We start from the raw sequence: 16,192 nt of genomic DNA, 5'->3' as shown, positions 1-16,192 counted from the left end.
ATAGAAATTACTTTATGTAGGAAATTTTAGTATACAGTAAGATAGTTTTTTTTAAGGGTTAGTTATGTTTTCTGTCTTAGTTTTAGAAACTTGATTTTTCAGTTCCTACAACACTAAGGCTTTCTGTGTCCTTTATCTACGTAATAGACAGCCAGCACCCTGTAGGTTTAACAGTAATAGCAGATCTGTTCTCTTCCTCTTGACTCCACTGATGCCCCCTACCTTCACTGTCTTTGCGATCAAGTTAAGGGACACCCGAGGATATGTTTACCTTTCAGAGGATCCTAGGGGGTATAATTTTACTCTTAAAGCTTGAATCCTGATACTTGGTGTAGGCGAAACCTGACTTAGCTAAAAAGAAGTCATAGTTTCCCCTTTTCCTGAAGTCTGGCTACTCTTTGAATATTCTTTGCTGAGGCTTATCCTGCTGTCAGAAGGAGGTGACGAGGGTTCAAGTCTTGAAGCCATCACTTTCCTCAGTGGTGTAAGATAAATTATTTAATTCTTCTAAGTCTTATTTTCTTCTTCTTAAAATAGAGCTAATAATATGTCTCAGAAAATGTAAGGATTCAATAATTATATCTGTGTAGTGCATAATAAACTGTAAGTAGCAGATGTTAGTTATTTTATGGTGTTTCAGTTGTATTTTAGGATTTTTTTTAATAATAGGCAAAATTAAAAGCTGTGGAATTAGTATAAAATTTTACTAAGCATCTAAATATGAACATGTCTTTAGTTATTTTGGCCAGCTTAATTTTTTTTTCTCAGTAATAATGCCTGCAAGTTACGGATAGGACATACATTGGCTAAGGATAAGTCCTCGCGGTGAATTAGAGCAACAAAATTACCATTAGATCTAGAAATCATTGTTTGTAGCAGGTGATCTCTAGGTCTATAATTTGAAACTAGACTAAGGGGACGGGGTGGGAGAAGGCAATGGCACCCCACTCCAGTACTCTTGCCTGGAGAATCCCATGGATGGAGGAACCTGGTGGACTTCTGTCTATGGGGTCGCACAGAGTCGAACACGACTGAGCGACTTCCCTTTCACTTTTCACTTTCATGCATTGGAGAAGGAAATGGCAACCCACTCCAGTGTTCTTGCCTGGAGAATCCCAGGGACGGGGGAGCCTGGTGGGCTGCCGTCTCTGGGGTTGCACAGAGTCGGGCACAACTGAAGTGACTTAGCATAGCAAGGGGACAGGGCGGGGAGACTAAGACATGTTATAAAAGGAATGGGTAATCCTGGTAGTGGTTTTAAAAATTCATTTTTTATTTTTTAATTATGTTTAGGCTGAGTTCTAGGGGCTTCTCTGGTGGCTCAGATGGTAAGGAATCTGCAACGCAGGAGACTTGGCTTTGATCCTTGAGTCAGGAAGATCCTCTAGAGAAGGGAATGGCAACCCCACTCCAGTATTCCTGCCTGGAGAATTCTCATGGACTGAGGAGCCTGGCGGGTTTTAGTCCATGGGGTCACAAAGAATCAGACATGACTGAGTGACTGACAGACACACACAGGCTGAGTCCAAGAGGGAAATAAACATTTAGTATTTCTTGTTTTATGAGATAAAATTATTTTGGGCAAGATTGAAAAATTACTTCTTGTTAAAGGAATTCTAGTTTCCTGTTAGCTTATATTAGGAAATCAAAGTGATGTTTTCCCATGAAAAGAATTCTTAATAAACTGAGTTGAGAACTTTGGCTAATAAAGGATCAAGGTGGCTGTCAGGCCTGAACCACAGTATGTATTGTTGTTAGGGTAGGAAATGCTTCACAGACTACCAGTCTCAGAGACTTCCCTTTCCCATACCTTGGCTCCTGTGTTTTCCACAAGACTAGAGAAATTCCTCTAACTCCATAATCTGAATTTTAAAAAATTTTGAAAATAAGCCCCATTCCTTCTGTTTGATACAGTTGCAGTCTTACATTGCATTATGGAAGAGCAGGCTGAATATGATTTATTATGTTTAATTTTTATCAACCTTAGATTGGGTTTTTATATTTAGAATTTACTTATTTTTAAAAATTGGGCTTTAAAATTTTTTAGCTGTTTAGAATCCATTTTTCCTCCCAGAAAGAGGCCTCAGTTTTGTGTGGGGTTTATCACTTATGTGTTTTTGGTTCACATACTTTGGGTCCTTTCCACATTTCCCAAGGATAGATCACAGCCTATTTCAGTTGTACAGTCTAGGGCCACAGTGAGACTGTCCACCCAGAGCTAACTCCAAGGCTTTGCTTTCTCCTGTTGGCTTGACTGTTAGAGAATGTGAAATGGAGTTCTGAAGCCATTTTGTCACCAGGCAGATCTCAACAATGAGCAGACAACAGAGCCTAGCCAATAATAAATGGAGAAAAAGTCAGTCCTGATGATGATGTTTAAATGTCTGCTGGAGCATGGACTGCCTGCTGGACTTTTAGTTATTTGCTTAAGCCAGATTGAGTTGCATTTTCTGTTACTTAAGACTGAAAGAGCAACATTATTCATAATGACCAAGGGATAGAACTGAATGACCATCAGCTGATAAACAAAATGTAGTATTATATCCACACAGTGGGATATCAATTAGTAATAAAATGACTGGCGTCCTCTTACAACAACATATGTTTACCTTGACAACATTTTGCTAAATGAAAGAAGACAGTCATAAACATATTGCATTGACATGAAATGCCAGGCATAGGCAAATCCATTGAGTGTTTGCCTAGGGCTATGGGAAAAGGGGAATGATTGTTGATGGATATGCGTTTCTTTTGGGGGTGATGAAAATATTCTACAGCTGATCATGATGATGGTTGTACAGCTCTGTACCAAAAGTCATTGAGTTGCATATTTTAAATGGGTGTGAATTATGTCTAATATAGCTGTTTAAACAAAATTTAAAAACAAATAATTCTAAAAGATAACACATTATTCACATTTTGCATATGAGGTACTGAGGCACAGAAAGCAGCAGGTCCGTTGTTGGGAGATGGTAGGTTGTAGAGCTGGGATTCAGAACCACTGGTCTGACTACCAAGGCCAAGCTTACAGTTGTGCTGTTCTGCCTTTTTCAAAGACAAGGCTCATCTGTATGGAACTTTGAAGTTGGGAGTTGCTTAGCACTTGGTCAGTTTAACCTTTCATTTTACTGATGAGAAAATTAAACCTTGGATAACGTAGTGACTTATAAGATTGCCAAGTAAATTAGTGGCAGCCTGGGATTTGTGACCTACCCAAAGAGACAGGCAAGTAAACAACTAACAGTGACAGAAAGTGGAGGGGTGAGTAGCAAATGGAGATACAGGCCTTGTGCATGTAAAATAAGGGAAGGGTCAGTTAGTTTGGATGACTGCGTGAGGGGATTTTCATAAGAAAGGCCATGACATTCTGAGAGGATCGCTGGTGTAAACAGATGTGTTAGGGAGAGAATGAGGTGCCCTAAATATACAGTGGGGTGCAGTGATTCCCAGTGGGAAAAATCATGAAGTGCTATCAAGGTAATGGGAGGGAATTCTGACTTTTGATGTAAGCAGTGGGAACCATTGAAGATTTTTGGGGAGCTGAATAGCACGAACACATGCTCGAGAAAGATAATGGGCAGCTTATGTAAAGGATGGATTGAGGTGGGGGCACAAAGTGAAGAGAGAAACTTCAGCACGTTGTCACCATGGTCTAGGTGCGAGAGGAGGGTGTTTGTGGTAGGAATGGAAAGGAGAGGGTGGATATGAGAGTCTGCACAGGTGGAGTCCCTGGGACTTGGCAGTTAATTGGAAGCATGCTAGACTGTAAGTTCTTGCGGGGGGTGGGGGTGGGGTGTGTGGGCAGTGTGGCCAGCTTGCAGTGTATCCCTGGCACCCAGCACAGTGTCTCGTACATTTATTGAAAGCAGATAGGGTAAGATCTTAATAAGACTTTGGACATCTTCTCTGACTTCACAGAGTTTGGTCTGTTAATAGAGTAGGACTGGAGATGGGAAGAAGAGAAAAAAAAGTATAAGGAGTAACAGGAAATGCAAAAAATTCAGGTTTTGTTGCATTTGAAGTATTTGTGGGACATTAACGTGGAGCTTTTGAGCTGGGGAAACTGGGATCCTGACTCAGATGGGAGGGAGAGGCTGCAGTAGGTTTTGGAGCATTTGCAAAAGGGTCACCATTGAGGCGATGAGAATGAATAGGAGAGAGCTTTGAGGATAAGCTACATTTGGAAAGGGCAGGTGGAGGAGCAGCAGCAGCAGTAGCAGAGACCAGAAGAGGACCCTGTTATTATTAGTTCCTTCTCTGGAAGCCAAAGGAAGGGACAGTTTTAGATGAGCTTTAGGTACAGCCCGGGAGTGAGTGAAGTAAAGGAAGACCAGTGAAAAAGGCTGTTGGACAACTTAGGAGAGTAATGGAGGTGTTCCCTGCTCAGAATTGGTAACTTTTTAAAAAGTCTAGAGAAAGCTGCTAGTAAAGGGCAGATAAAAGAAATAAGATTAGTAACAGTAGATATTTACTGAACTTTCACTGTGTATTGGGTACCATGGCAAGTGCTGGACCCATTTTTGATTTAATCATAGTGACTCTAAGAGGTAAGGTAATGGAAATATTATTGTAAAATGGGGGAGTGTTTTAAAAATAATTTTAAAAATTATTATGTATCACATTACAGATGGCCAAGTGAGCCTGAGAAATTGCCCTTAGTCCAGGTCACAATGCTTCTTTTGACAGGTGACCTGCAGAGCCTACACTCTTTACTGGTAGTTGTTTTTTTAAATTGAAGTATAGTTGAGTTTTCAGGGGTAGTTTTGATAGCAAAGTGTTAGTCACACTTTGTTGAGAGACTTGTTTTTCTTCCTCTTTGTTTTATTTATTGCTGTGTAACAAATTGCCTTAACTACCATGATGTACACATTAAATATCATGGAGTTTTTTGTTTGTCTGTTAAGCTTAGAGCTGAAAAAAAAACCCCAACAAACCATGGTGTCTTAATACAACAAACATTTATCGCCTCATAGTTTCTGAGGATTAGGAATTCAGAAGCAACATAGCTGGGTGGTTCTGGCTCAGGTTTCAGTCATTTGAAGGCTTGGCTGGGGCTGGAGCAGCCGCTTCCAATCTGGCTTGCGATGGCTGTTGGCAGGAGGCCTTGCTTCTTTGCCATGTGGACCTCTCCTTGAGTGTCCTCGCAACATGTCAGCTGGCTGCATCCAGAATGAGGAGTAGAGAGAACAAGGAGGACCCTACAGTGCTCTTTATGACTTGCTCTGGAAAGTCTCACACCTACCCTTGAAAGTCTCACACATGTCACTTCTGCCACATTTTATTTGTTAGAAGTGAGACAGTTGAAATTGGAACACAGTTAAAAATAAGATAAAAGCTATCAGAAAAAAAGGTGAGTTACTGAGGGGAGCCTTAGGTTCTGCTCTTTGAGGAGAGTTGTATTGAATAATTTGTGAACATATATTTAGAGCTACCACACATATCAGGTATACTGCAGAGGAAAGGCCCTGGGTGAGGAATAGGAAGACTTGGGTTCCAGCTAGTTGCTCCATGTCTGCTGATGACGTGATTTATTTTCCCTCAGTGTCTGTCCCCTCTAGGGAAAAAAAGGTTGTAACACTGCAATCTACTGCACAGTGTGTCCTAAAGGTGGCAGCAAGTAGATGGCATCTGTGTACTTCAGAGTGGTGTGGGCGTCTTATCCCGGTCCTGCTGCTTAGTGACTGTACAATCTTGAGCATGTTATTTAACGCATTGGTCCTCATTTCCTTGTTTGTGAAACAGCAGATAGATTTGTATCTCCTGGGGCTACTCTGAGAGTTAAATGAGAGTTCATGTGACATATTTAGCATGATGCCTGCATGTTTTAGGCCAGGTGTTACTTAATAAATAGTGACTTTAAGACTCTTCTGCTTGTGTGCATCCTCTCTTTCTTGGCCTTTACCCAGTACTTGAAACTATCTCATGGTTATACATGAAGAATCCCTGTTTTATAGGGTATTAAAATATGATTATAGTTTAAAGCTGCCACTATTATTCTCACTTTCATATATGTTTTTGGCAAGCTCAAGTGCATTTCTTTAAATAAAACTCTTTTTAAGAACTTATCACCTGATTGTACAGAACCGATTTGGTTAGAAAGTATTTCAAACTATTCTGTACCACATAGTGACTTAATAAAATTGTCAGGTAATTATAGTCTCATTAGTATTAACACATGTCATTTGTGTGAACCAGTTTGAAACTGTTTTGGTTTTCTGAACTTTCTTTTTCTGAGGGAAATTTCCAGTTGTGATGTAATTGCATCTTTCATGCATAATTGAGACCTTTGAGATGTCTTTGCTAGTGGTAAGTTGGGGTTAATTGTGCAAATGATCACGTGACTTTTCTTAATAGCGGCTCATAAACTGTTGAAGATGACATACATATAACCTCTTACTGAAACTTTAGGTTTTATTATGTTAAAAATATATATCATAAACTATCTTAACCATTTAAAAAATATTTATATATTGATATGGCTGCACACATGAGTCTTGTGGCATGTGGGATCTTGTTCTTTGACCTGGGCCCCTGCATTGGGAGTGCAGAGTCTTGGCCACTGGAACACCAGGGAAATCCCCATTTTAATCATTTTTAATTGTACATACTGTTCAGTGGCATTGAGTACATTGGTATTGTTATGCAGTCATCACCACCATCCATCTCCAGAACATTTTCATTATTCCAAATTGAAACTCTGTACTTGTTAGAATCTGGGATTTTATTAAACATTTTTTTAAACTGGATGCCATTATGAAAACCATCTGATTTTTAAATTTTTAAAATGACTGATGCAAGAGTCGTTGCATTTCCATTTGCTACAATAGAAAATGACAAATGGACACTACCTACATAGAGTAGCAGTGTGTTTATAGTAAAATATCTTTATGAAGGTCTTAGAGAGCTCATTTTATATAATAGACATTTTCAATAGTAGCAAAATATGGCTGGCTCTTTGGAGATGACTGTAAATAATTTAATACATAACAGAATACAGAACTTTTGCTTTAAGTTCTCTTTGGAAAAATTTGTATCACGTTTGCTGTAGAACCAGTTTCCGATCACATGTAAGAAATGTGGTTGAGGTGGAAAGCTGAAAGCCTTTCTGCTAAATTCAGGAACAAGACAGGGATGCCAACTCTTACCTCTTCTATTTAATATCTTGGAATTCTTAGCCAGAGCTGTAGAGAAGAAAGAGAAATAAAAGGTAGCCCAATTGTAAGGGAACAGGTAAAAATGTCACTATTTGCAATTGACAGTTACTTTCTATATAGAGAACCCTAAAATCTCCACACAAACACTAGAACTAATAAATGAATTCAGCAGAATAGCAGGATACGAGATTAATATTACAGAAATCTGTTGTGTTTCTGTATACTAACAATGAAAGAGAACGTTAAAAAAAAAAAAAAAATCCTGTTTAAAATATGCCGTGAAAACCACCCCAGAAACTTAGGAATAAACAAACTTAGCCATAGAGATGAAAGATCTGTATGCCAAAAGTTGTAAATCACTGATAAAGGAAATTAAAGATGATTTAAAAAAATAGATAATTCATGCTCTTGAATTAAAAGAATATTGTTAAAATGGTATACTACCCAGAACAGTCTACAGATTTCATGCAATTCCTATCAAATTACCCTTGACATTCACAGAACTAGAACAGATAATCCTAAAATTTATATGGAGTCACAGAAGAACCAGAAAGCAGTTCTGAGAAAAAATATCAAAGCTGGAGACATAACATTTCCAGATCTCAGACTATCCTTCAAAGCTGCAGTAGTCAAAACATTTTGGTATTGGCACAAGAACAGACAGTAGATCAGTGGAACAGAATAGAGCCCAGAAACAAACCTGTCTACATTCCTGTGTTCAGTTAATTGTAGACAAAGGGGGCAAGAATACACAAGGGAGAAGAGACAGTCTCTTCAGCCAGGGGTGTTGGGAAATGAAATTAGAACCCTTCTTTACTCCATGTACAAGGATAATCTCAAAGTGGTTGAAAGGCTTAAATACAGGACACGACACCATAAAACTCCTAGAAGAGAACATAGACAAAACACTTTCTGTAAATCATAGCAATGTTTTCTTAGGTCAGTCTCTCAAGGCAAAAGAAATAAAAGCAATGATAAACAAATGGGACCTTATCAAACTTAAAAGCTTTTGCATAGCAAAGGAAACCATCAACAAAACAAAAAGTTAACTGATAGAGTGGGAGAAAATATTTGCATGGTATGACCAAAATGTCATACCAAATGGTATGACCAAAATATGTAAACAGCTCATACAACTTAATATCAAAAGAATAAATGGGCAGAAGATCTAAACAGACATTTCTCCAAAGAAGCCATACAGATGGCCAATAGGCACATGACAGGATACTCAGCATCATTAATTACTAGAGAAGTGCAAATCAAAACTACAGTGAAGTATCACCTCACACCAGTCAGAGTGACCACCATCAAAAAGTCTATAAATAATAAGTGCTGGAGAGGGTGTGGAGAAAAGAGAACCCTCCTATAGTGTTGGTGGGAATGTAAATTGGTGTAACCACTAAGGAAAACAGTATGGAGTTTCTTTAAAAATATAAAAATAGAGCTGCTATATGATCCAGCAGTCCCACTCCTGAGTATATATTCAGAAAAGACGTAAACTATTCAAAAAGATATATGCACTCCAGTGTTCAGAGCAGCATTATTTATAATAGCTAAGACATGGAGGGGGTCTCTGCCCCAACCCCTGCATTGTTTAAGGGTTAATTTAGTTTATACGTATTCACTCTTTTATTGTGATAAAAAACCACAGTGTAAAAATTTTCTCATCTTAACCATTTTACCTGTACAGTCCAGGAGTGTTAACTCATTATTGACAGGGTTTTTTTTTTTTTTTTTTTTTTGCGCAATAACTAGTGCCTTTGGCCAGTGATTTGTTATGTAAGTGAATACTGAAACGTCTCTGGTGAATAACATTTGGGTCACAAAAGACGTATTAATACATCTCTGGTCAATACGGTGTTAATAACTGTAACAAGTTGTGTAAAATAACTCTAGAACTTTTTCATCTTGGCAAATGGAATTGTCTACCTACTAAACAGCAACTCCTCTCACCCTACACTTCATTCAGTTCAGTTGCTCAGTCGTGTCTGACTCTTTGCGACCCCATGAACTGCAGCATGCCAGGCCTCCCTGTTCGTCACCAACTCCCGGAGTCCACCCAAATCCATGGTAGCAGTCACCATTTACTTTCTGTTTCTGAAAGTTTGACAACTTCATTGTTATTCAGTGGCCAAGTTGTGTCTGACTGTTTGCAAACCCACAAACTGCAGCACACCTGGCTTCCCTGTCCTTCACTATCTCCCTAAGGTTGCTCAAACTTGTGTCCATTGAGTCAGTGATGCCATCCAACCATCTCATCCTCTGTTGCCCCCCTCTTCTCTTGCCCTCAATCTTTCCCAGCATCAGGGTCTTTTTCAATGAGTCAGTTCTTTGCATCGGGTGGCCAGAGTACTTAATCTTCAGCTTCAGCATCAGTCCTTCCAATGAATATTCAAGTCTGCTACTTTTTATAAATGGAATCATGCAGTATTTCTCTTTTTGTGACTGGCTTATTTCACTTAGCATAATATCCTCAAGGTTCATCCATGTTCTAGCATTTGACAAGATTTTCTTCTTTTTAAAGTCTGAATAATCCAGTGTAAAAAATAAATCCATTGTATTTATATATATTTATTTAAAAGGTAGTCTATTTCATAGATAAGTAACTGAAAATTTTATATTAATTTTGTAGTTCTGGTGTGGCATGTAATACTTTATTTCGCCTTGTAGACTTTTCACTTTTTAGTAAGTCCTTGATTTTTAAGAAACAAAAAACTTATGTCTACAGATATGTTGTGCCATTTAAATCCTACAGTCAGCAAAGTGCTTATAAAATAATCAGCAAAAGACTTAAAACTGCTTCATTGGTACAATCACTATGGATAACAATATGGAGCTTACTTGAAAAGCTAAAAACAGAACTATCATATGATCCATTCATGGGCATATATTCAGAAAAAACCATACTTGGAAAGGGTGTGTGTGTACCCCAGTGTTCATTGCACCACTGTTTACAATAGCTAAGACGTGGAAGCATCCTAAATGTCCTCTGACTGAAGGTATGGTACATATACAATGGAGTATCACTCAGCCATAAAAAGGATGAAATAATACCATTTGCAGCAACATGGGTGGACCTAGAGATTATCATACTGTTGCAGGAAGAGGGACCCCTTCTAGGGCCCGAAACTAGGCTCTTGTCTAACACTCAGAAATCAATTATCTGAGGAGACACCTGTGCTGACAAAGCAAGAGATTTTATTGGGAAAGGGCACCCGGGTGGAGAGCAGTAGGGTAAGGGAACCCATGAGAACTGCTGTGTCACATGTCTTGCAATCTTGGGTTTTATGGTGATGGGATTAGTTTCTGGGTTGTCTTTTAGTCAATCATTCTGACTCAGAGGCCTTCCTGGTGGTGCACGCCTTGTTCAGCCAAGATGGATGCCGGAGAGGATTCTGGGAGGTAGTCAGACATGTGGTGTCTTCTTTTGACCTTTCTGAACTCTTCTGGTTGGTGGAGGCTTATTAGTTCCTGTTGCTTACCAGGCCCTCCTGTCTTAAAACAACTCATGCAAATAGTTACTATGTTGCCTGGGCAGGGTGGGCGGTTTCAATCAGTGTACTTCCCCTAACAATACTAAGTGAAATTAAGTCAGACAGACAAAGACAAATACATGAAATCACTTACATGTGAAATTAAAAAAAAATGATACAGATGAACTTATTTACAAATCAGAGATAGTCACAGATGTAGAAAACTTAAGGGGGAAAAGGGAAGGGATTAAATTGGAAAACTTAGGACTGACACAAGTACAGTACTATACATAAAATAGATACTGAATATGGACCTACTTTATAGCATAGGGAACTGTACTTAATACTCTGCAGTGATCTATATGGGAAAAGAGTGTAAAAAAGTGGATGTCTAGATGTTTAACTGATTTACTTTGCCATACAGCAGAAGCTTAACATTGTAAATTGACTATACTCAAAAAATTAAAAAAGAAAAAGGTTTAAAGCTGCTTAAATATTAAATGCATGTAGTTAGGCAATGGAGACTGGCTTTTTTGTTTTTTACGATTCCATAGAGACTTAGAGTTCATTGACTTTTCATGAAACAGTTATTTGAGTGGTTTCTATATTTCACACTCTGGCCAAAGGTGACAAGAAGGAGCTATTTTCCATTTGAAAGAGAATTGTGTGATAATCCGAGTGATATAGAGAATTCTTCACTTTCCAGGACAGAGAGATGTTGAGAGTGTTAAAGATGCAGTTGAGAGTGGTTTAAAGCTAATAAGGAGGCTGAAGTAGTTACTGATGAGCTACTCATTTTCCCAGAATGTTGTAAAGTTTTTAGAACCCTGGTAAAAGCAACAAGATGATTCTTTTCTTTATGAGTTCTCCTAGGAAGAAGGTTTTTTCAGCTTTTAATACAGTAAATACTTGTACCAAAAGACTTACTTGGTACTTCCCACATGGTAGGTGGCAGGAAGTAAACATTTTACACTTTCCTTTTGAAGGAAGGGAGAAGTTAAGTTTCATTTTAATGTTTATTTTATGTTTATGAGTCAGGGAAACATGTAACAGGGCTGTCTGATAGAACTTTGTGTGATGGGTGGTGGTAGAGATGTTCCCTATCTGTCTTGTCCAATATGGTGGCCACAAGCAAGCTCTTGAGCATTTGAGATACATGACTAGTTTTAGGAACTGAAGTTTTAATTTTGTTTCAGTTCTGTTCAGTCCCTCAGTCGTGTCCGACTCTTTGTAACCCCATGAATTGCAGCACGCCAGGCCTCCATGTCCATCACCAACTCTTGGAGTTCACCCAAACTCATGTCCAACGAATCGGTGATGCCATCCAGCCATCTGATCCTCTGTCGTCCCCTTCTCCTCCTGCCCCAAATCCCTCCCAGCATCAGGGTCTTGTCTAATGAGTCAACTCTTCACATGAGGTGGCCAAAGTACTGGAGCTTCAGTTTCAGCATCATTCCTTCCAAAGAAATCCCAGGGCTGATCTCCTTCAGAATGGACTGGTTGGATCTCCTTGCAGTCCAAGGGACCCTCAAGAGTCTTCTCCAACACCACAGTTCAAAAGAATCAATTCTTCGGCACTCAGCTTTCTTCACAGTCCAACTCTCATATCCGTACATGACCACTGGAAAAACCATAGCCTTAACTAGACAGAGCTTTTTTGGAAAAGTAGTATCTCTGCTTTTCAATCTGTTATCTAAGTTGGTCATAACTTTCCTTCCAAGGAGTAAGTGTCTTTTGATTTCATGGCTGCAGTCACCATCTGCAGTGATTTTGGAGCCCCCCAGAATAAAGTTAGACACTGTTTCCACATTTATTTGCCATGAAGTGATGGGACCAGATGCCATGATCTTCGTTTTCTGAATGTTGAGCTTTAAGCCAACTGTTTCACTCTTCTCTTTCACTTTCATCAAGAGGCTTTTAGCTTCTCTTCACTTTCTGCCATAAGGGTGGTGTCATCTGCATATCTGAGGTTATTGATATTTCTCCTGGCAGTCTTGATTCCAGCTTGTGCTTCTTCCAGTCCAGTGTTTCTCATGAAGTACTCTGCATATAAGTTAAATAAGCAGGATGACAATATACAGCCTTGACGTACTCCTTTTCCTATTTGGAACCAGCCTGTTGTTCCATGTCCAGTTCTAACTGTTGCTTCCTGACCTGCATATAGGTTTCTCAAGAGGCAGGTTAGGTGGTCTGGTATTCCCATCTCTTTCAGAATTTTCCACAGTTTATTGTGATCCACACAATCAAAGGCTTTGGCATAGTCAATAAAGCAGAAATCGATGTTTTTCTGGAACTCTTTTGCTTTTCCATGATCCAGCGGATGTTGGCAATTTGATCTCTGGTTCCTCTGCTTTTTCTAAAACCAGCTTGAACATCTGGGAGGTCACAGTTCACGTATTGCTGAAGCCTGGCTTGGAGAATTTTGAGCATTACTTTACTAGTGTGTGAGATGAGTGCAATTGTGCGGTAGTTTGAGCATTCTTTGGCATTGCCTTTCTTTGGGATTGGAATGAAAACTGACGTTTTCCAGTCCTGTGGCCACTGCTGAGTTTTCCAAATTTGTTGGCATATTGAGTGCAGCACTTTCACAGCATCACCTTTCAGGATTTGAAGTAGCTCCATTGGAATTCCATCGCCTCCACTAGCTTTATTCATAGTGATGCTTTCTAAGGCCCACTTGACTTCACATTCCAGGATGTCTGGCTCTAAGTGAGTGATTACACCATCGTGATTATCTGGGTCATGAAGATCTTTTTTGTACAGTTCTTCCGTGTATTCTTGCCACCTCTTCCTAATATCTTCTGCTTCTGTTAGGTCCATACCATTTCTGTCCTTTATTGAGCCCATCTTTGCATGAAATGTTCCCTTGGTATCTCTAGTTTTCTTGAAGAGATCTCTAGTCTTTCCCATTTTGTTGTTTTCCTCTATTTCTTTACATTGATCGCTAAGGAAGGCTTTCTTATCTCTCCTTGCTATCCTTTGGGACTCTGCATTCAGATGCTTATATCTTTTCTCTTCTCCTTTGCTTTTCACTTCTCTGCTTTCACAGTATTTATAAGGCCTCCTCAAACAGCCATTTTGCTTTTTTGCATTTCTTTTCCATGGGGATGATCTTGATCCCTGTCTCCTGTACAATGTCACGAACCTCCATCCATAGTTCATCAGGCACTCTGTCTATCAGATCTAGTCCCTTAAATCTATTTCTCACTTCCACTGTATAATCATAAGGGATTTGATTTAGGTCATACCTGAATGGTCGAGTGGTTTTCCCCACTTTCTTCAATTTAAGTCTGAATTTGGCAATAAGGAGTTCATGATCTGAACCACAGTCAGCTCCTGGTCTTGTTTTTGTTGACTGTATAGAGCTTCTCCATCTTTGGCTGCAAAGAATATAATCAATCTGATTTTGGTGTTGACCATCTGGTGATGTCCATGTGTAGAGTCTTCTCTTGTGTTGTTGGAAGAGGGTGTTTGCTATGATCAGTGCGTTCTCTTGGCAAAACTCTATTAGTCTTTACCCTGCTTCATTCCGTATTCCAAGGCCAAATTTGCCCGTTACTCCAGGTGTTTCTTGACTTCCTACTTTTGCATTCCAGTCCCCACATCTTTTTTGGGTGTTAGTTCTAAAAGATCTTGTAGGTCTTCATAGAACCGTTCAACTTCAGCTTCTTCAGCGTTCCTGGTTGGGGCATGGGCTTGGATTACTGTGATATTGAATGGTTTGCCTTGGAAACGAATAGAGATCATTCTGTTGTTTTTGAGATTGCATCCAAGTACTGCATTTTGGACTCTTTTGTTGACTATGTTGGCTACTCCATTTCTTCTGAGGGATTCCTGCCCAAAGTAGTAGATATAATGGTCATCTGAGTTAAATTCACCCATTCCAGTCCATTTTAGTTCGCTGATTCCTAGAATGTCGACATTCACTCTTGTCATCTCTTGTTTGACCACTTCCAGTTTGCCTTGATTCATGGACCTAACAGTCCAGGTTCCTATGCAGTATTGCTCTTTACAGCATCAGACCTTGCTTTTATCACCAGTCACGTCCACAACTGGGTATTGTTTTTGCTTTGACTCCATCCTTCCATTCTTTCCGGAGTTATTTCTCCACTGATCTCCAGTAGCATACTGGGCACTTAACGACCTGGGGAGTTCCTCTTTTAGTATCTATCATTTTGCCTTTTCATACGGTTCATGGAGTTCTAAAGGCAAGAATACTGGAGTGGTTTGCCATTCCCTTCTCCAGTGGACGACATTCTGTCAGACCTCTCTACCATGACCCATCCGTCTTGGGTGGCCCCACCAGGCATGGCTTAGTTTCATTGAGTTAGTGAAGGCTGTGGTCCGTGTGATCAGATTGGCTAGTTTTCTGTGAGTATGGTTTCAGTGTGTCTGCCCTCTGATGCCCTCTCGCAACACCTGCCGTCTTACTTGGGTTTCTCTTACCTTGGACATGCAAAGTGCAGCAGCTGCTCGTTACCTTGGTTGAGGTCGCCCCTCCTGACCTTGAACGTGGAGTAGCTCCTCTCGGCCCTCCTGCGCCCGCACAGCCACCGTTCCTTGGACATGCGTTGCTCCTCTGGGCCGCCACCCCTGACCTTGGACGTGGGGTAGCTAATTTTGTTAAATGTCAATAGTCACATGGAGTTAGTGGCTATGTTATTGGCTAGAGCGGATAGAGAATTTAGCCCATATGATCAGAGACTATGTCTGTTTCAGACACTTGTTTCTTTTGCAAGTTTGTGTTCCAAACACATTAATTTCTTCATGTGTAAAATAAATATGAATGGTTGTGAGAAAAGTTTTCATCCTTCCAAGGATGTGGTGTTTCAGGTATCTTTTGCCTTAGTCTCCATTACAACTTCCTAATTGTTAAAAAAAAAAAAAGAATGTCTTTTTAAAATATATATTATTTTCTCATTTGTTGCTATATACTTGGTCATATTCATTTCTTTAGTCTGGTTTTATGCATTTTTTTAAAATGTGAGAATGAGTTTAGAGTATCTCATTAGCAAACTCAAAAGGTACACTTGAATTTTTAGTTTTTGAAACTATGGGAGAGAAATCAGGACTGAGAATTTTGAGATTCATCATATTGGACTTTTTTTTTTTAAACACTCGACATCAATATGAGTTGTCCTTGTTCTTTGTTCCATTTCCATAATTAGTTCAAATCCCCTTTTCCTTCCTTCAGTGTTTAAATCAGAAACTAAATAAGCAAGTTGTTTTTATTTTTTCCAAAGTGCGAATGTGGGTGAAAGTGAATTCGTTTAGAGCAGAAGAATGCTTAATTGTTCATTGTCTGGAGGCCATCATACAGTTGTGCAGTGCTGTCACTTCAGTCGTGTCTCACTCTTTCCGACCCTGTAACCTGCCAGGTTCCTCTGTCCGTGGGATCCTCCAGGCAAGAACACTGGAGTGGATTGCCATTTCTCTCTCCAGGAAATTTTTCCCACCCGGGCATTGAACCTTCATTTTTTGTCAACTGCATTGATAGGCTGGTTCTTTACCACTCATGCCACCTGGCACTACAGTTGGAGCTTAGCAAAAAGACTTGCAAATAGA

At 39.6% G+C, this 16,192-nt stretch overlaps 1 protein-coding gene and 1 pseudogene across 11 annotated transcripts in view; both read left to right on the top strand.

Annotated features, from left to right (window-relative positions):
- SRPK2 (SRSF protein kinase 2) overlaps positions 1 to 16,192 on the top strand; it is a 244,493-nt gene that overhangs the window by 17,045 nt on the left and 211,256 nt on the right. The window lies entirely within an intron of this gene.
- Positions 4,499 to 16,192, top strand: part of LOC114114583 (PRELI domain containing protein 3B-like) — a 105,829-nt pseudogene continuing 94,135 nt past the window's right edge.

Source organism: Ovis aries, chromosome 4, assembly GCF_016772045.2.
Source record: "Ovis aries strain OAR_USU_Benz2616 breed Rambouillet chromosome 4, ARS-UI_Ramb_v3.0, whole genome shotgun sequence".
NCBI lineage: Eukaryota > Metazoa > Chordata > Mammalia > Artiodactyla > Bovidae > Ovis > Ovis aries.
This window is presented reverse-complemented; position numbering and strand designations above follow the sequence as displayed.